General features: G+C 35.9%; 1 long non-coding RNA gene across 2 annotated transcripts in view; it reads right to left on the bottom strand.

Moving 5' to 3' along the window:
* Positions 1–640: 640 nt before the first annotated feature.
* Positions 641–4,795, bottom strand: part of LOC122210834 — a 67,173-nt gene continuing 63,018 nt past the window's right edge. For both annotated transcript variants that reach the window (XR_006198300.1, XR_006198301.1), the window contains exon 3: positions 641–1,490. This is a non-coding gene — a long non-coding RNA (uncharacterized LOC122210834). The remainder of the gene's footprint in view (positions 1,491–4,795) is intronic.

Here is a 4,795-nt window from a genome sequence, read left to right as displayed (position 1 = left end):
CTGAGGATCTTAAATTTTATCTGAAAAAGGAAGTCAATCACAAGCGATAGGTAGGGGTGGACACTGGAAGATCTTCAGGAAATGTGGTAGGTCCGATGGTTGGAGTGAAATAGAGATAAGTCTCGTGTTTGTAGCTTAGGCCATTAGGTGAACTGCAATGTCACCTGAAGACAAATAAAATGCAGCACTAGAAAATTACATCTCCTTTGTAGGCTATTTACTTGCATACTTGTCCTGTGGTGGGTGGTGCATGGGTAAGCTGAGACAGTGGGGAAAAGTTCAAGTTGAGACCACAGAAAGTTAGCAACCGGATAGTTACCGTTTTTCTGATCTATCGACATTTCAGCTTAAAAGTCAAGAGGGGTCATAGACTGACAGATATGGAAAACCGCAAAATAACTTACAAATTGGGGGTCAACCACTTCACAGATACTTGAATGCCTTGACAAGCATGCATGCCAAATAGGCATCCTTATTAAGACTGAACATGTTCAGTAACAGGAAGTCTATCACCTCTTTGAAAGAAAGGCATTTATGAGTATTAGAAAGTCATTTTTGGGGATTAAAATTAAAATCATGAACCATTTAGTCTCCTTTCACAAGTAATACCACCACCACGTTTAATTTCAAGAATCCCAATTAGCCATTGTATTTTCCAGTGATTGTTCTATCGTGTGAATGAGGTAATTCTTTGATTAGATGCCTCCAAGGACACAATTCCTTATTGGAACAGTGATCAAAAAGCATAAAGTTATGTAAGTAAATTCTTCATTATAGAAAGCAAGTCAGAGTGCTCATGTTTTCAAACGCCAATGGCGCATCTCTGCCAGAGACACTCTGCAAGTGTCTCCAGCCAACACATTTTTTTCTTCTTCATCTGCAAAACATGATGTTTCTTTCCCTTTTATTGCATTGTTTAATGACATAACCACGTCCATTCGGCACATCAAGTTGAAAGAAGCCTGTGTCATGTGTGTAATTTTGCTTGGCTAACAAACTAACAGAAACGAAATACCGTGCTTTCAAATCTTTTTCAATTTCTTTCCTTATGACTTTTTTTTTGCAAACATTTTCTTATTTTCTAATTGTTTTCATAGTCTTCATTGTCTCCCCGCACAGATCTGATTTTCCAGACTTCTGTAGTGTAAACCTTCTGGTTGTTCGTCATGTGGTCTTGAGGGGAGGTTTTCCAATACATACTCTTCAGATCCAATGGTTTCTGGAGAGGGCAGTGCTTTCCAAAGCAGGGAATTGCGGAGAGAGGGAGGGAGATCCACCTTCCAAGCTTATCAACTCTACTTCAAAGAGTACATTTCGTGTTATTTTCTTTTTTGGCCACATAAGTAAGATTTTCTTTGATTAAAATAGTTCCACTGTTATAGAAACTTGGCCAAATATTTCAGTCTGGCTTCAAAATATTTACCAATTTAATTTCCCTCTTCTTTCACACCTTTTGCAATGAAGTTGTAACAGATGGTAAAATGGAAGATCTGTGGAGAAAAAAATATAAAAGATTTGAAAAGCAGAATTTACTATGGGGACAATTATGAGTTTTGCAACTCCACACCCATTGGCCAGAGGAGGAAAATAAAGAAAGGTTATGGTTGAGAGAGAGTTGTAAAGCCGCACCTTGGAAGTGTAACGAACAACGCTATTCCCCTTTCCAAAAGAGAGAGGGCTGAGGGGTACTACAACCTTACCTTCTGCCTTATGAGGCGGTATAACAGGTCTTTGCCCTGCCCTTGTATCCTACCGTGGAAAAAGCTCGGTCCACAAAGAGATTGCACGGTAAACCAGCAGTAAGACTGGGTTAGAGGAAAGAGTGTTGCATTTCCCTGAAGATGGACTCTGAATTTCCCCAAAGTCCCTCACAAAGAAAAAAAAAATGTCACCTCAACCAACCCCAGGCTCAGGGAGTGAGAAGCCACCCAAAAATAAAAACTTCTGTTCCATCCCAAACCTCCTCTGCCTCCTCCCATTTCAACTCTACAGTGAGAACCAGAGGAAGTGAATGAGGAGAGTAGCCGGTGAATATCTCACTTCTTCCAGAAAAACACTTCCAATTATAGAGCTTATTGTGGTTTAGAGAGGAGAATAAGCATTAAGTTTGATTTAGTAAAATTTGAATAATATACTGGGCTAGATGCATTCCAATTACTGAATTGAGACTTTAAGCTGGAACTTAAAACCATTTTAAGACTTTTACTAAAGAGTTAACAGCAATACCATAGGAACTCTTTATTTGAACACAGCCTATAAGCTATGGGTTTAACCAGCATTTATTTAGTTTTTTCAGTCACACACATGCACACTCACATGCACACACATTCATACATCATTCACCTTTTAGAGAATATAGTATGCATTTCTATATTTTCTATAACTACTCTTTGTATATACTGTTTACTGACTTCAAATAAGGCATCAAAGTGCTCCAAAAACCAGCTGTACCCCCACTTTCTACATAAAGGACCCCAGATTCCCAGAGAGGCTGTCTGTGTATCAGGATTCATCTGAAAGTCGGGATGTGTCTCTATCAAAGCCAATACCATAGTTAGAATTCTGAAAGGAATAGTATATGTCGCCTCTTCTCCAGAGGCTCACAATTGAGTGGGATTTGTTTGTGAAATCTAAAGAGGCTCAGGAGAGGAAAAAACCCACTGTTCTAATTTTTTTATTTCCTTATTTCCCAAACAGTGAATAGCAAAACCTGCCTACAAAAATAAAATGTGTACTAGATTTAACTTCAGTTCATTGCAGTTTTTCTGATTGGAATAAACTTTTTCCTCCTCTCTCCTCTGGATGGGCCAAAAGCAAAAATGATGAGCTCAATTTCCCACAAAAGATGAGAGAAGGAAAAAAAATTAAGGCATTTCAAATAAAGCTAATAAATCCCTATTAATATTCCACTTCTTGAACAATCAGATATTCTTTAGCTATAAATAATATAGAGCATGATTACAATAGCAATCATATAATAACAATAGTAACAAGTTAAACTTTTATAAAAACCCTTTTTCAAAGAGTTAAACTACTTTCGTATGCAATGATAAGCAAAATTTAAATCTGAAAGCACTGTGACATGATCCTTAATTTTGATTACTTATACTTCTTAAATCTTCGTTTCCTTTTTAAATTTTTCCTACTCGTGATATTTTTGGGTTTTTTTTCATGCATTTATACAATTTTAATCTCGTTGTTTTAGAAACTCCTATGAAGGCCTGCTTTCAAAGTTGAGAATAATAGTTCTCTGTCCAATATAATTACACATGTTTATTAGGTCATTTTTTTTTCTAAATCAATGTTAGCAAAAACAAAAATTTGTTCACACTGGAATATCATGAAGTTAAAGAAGAGATTCCTGTATCAGTTTATTTTAGGATTTGTAGTTTAAAATATGCCAGACTCTCTTGCCTTTACTGGGGCTGTTGAGGATTTGTGTGTTTTATGGTTTTCATTTTGTTTTGTTTTAATTCACAGTGATGTTGTTAAGCAGATTAGCGTAAAGTCCAGGCTTGCTCCTATTACAAGGAGGAATCTTTTCAGGTGCCACAATAGGTTGTAACACTCTGAGCAATCCAATAATCTGAGATGCCTAACAAATCACCCATCAGCAGGCAAATACAAATCAAAACTATGATGAGATACCACTCACACCTGTCAGAATGACTAAAACAAACAACACAAGAAACAACAGATCTTGGCGAAGATGTGGAGAAAGAGGAACCCTCTTCCACTATTGGTGGGAATGCAAACAGGTGCAGCCACTCTGACAACAGGGTGGAAGTTCCTCAGAAAACTAAAACTAAAACTACTCTACAATCCAGCAATTGCACTACTGGGTATTTACTCAAAGGCCACAAGAATACAGATTTGAATGTTTATAGCAGCATTAGCAGCAATAGCCAAACTACAGAGAGAACCCAAATATCCATTGACTGATGAATGGATAAAGAAGACGTGGTATAGATATACAATGGAATATTTCTCAGTCAGCAAAAAGAATGAAATCTTGCCAAGTGCAACAATGCAGGTGGAGCTAAAATGTATTATGCTAAGTGAAATAAGTCATTCAGAGAAAGACAAATACCATATGGTTTCACTCATGTGAGGAATTTAAGAAACAAAACAGATGAACATATGGGAAGTTGGGGAAAGAGGAGAGAGGGAAACAAACCACAGGAGATTCTTAACAATAGAGAACAAACTGATGGTTGATGGAGGGAAGGCGTGGGGAATGGGCTACATGGATGATGGGTATTAAGGTTGTGATAAGCACTGGGTGTTGTATGTAAGTGATGAATCACTAAATTCTACTCCTGAAACCAATATTGCACTGCATGTTAGCTAACTAACATTTAAATTTAAAAACAAATCTTTTTTCTAATTAATAAGAAACATTAAGTAAAAAATTTAATAGCAGTATAATTAAAATTATAAGAAAATAATGGTTAGTTTTGTCTTTGCAGAATATTTCATATATTTTTATTCACAAATATTAGCACTGAAACTTAAGATACTCTGGAAATGTATTCAAAGACTTTTTGAATATGACTAATATAAAATTATTAGAACTAATATAAAATGTGCTTCCCCAGAAAAATGAGATTTTCCTACTTAATTCATTTGAGCAGTTTTTGTTTAAATAATTATCCTAAACAGTGCTGGTCTTTTTTTTTTTTATCACACATACACAAAAGCCTACATACTAAAAATCTATTGCTAAAAAGATGTTATGTCTCATTGTCAGGGATTTTTTAAAAAATTGATTAATATAGTAGTATAAAGGAGATCT

The sequence above is a fragment of the Panthera leo genome, chromosome F2 (assembly GCF_018350215.1).
Source record: "Panthera leo isolate Ple1 chromosome F2, P.leo_Ple1_pat1.1, whole genome shotgun sequence".
In the NCBI taxonomy this organism is placed as follows: domain Eukaryota; kingdom Metazoa; phylum Chordata; class Mammalia; order Carnivora; family Felidae; genus Panthera; species Panthera leo.
This window is presented reverse-complemented; position numbering and strand designations above follow the sequence as displayed.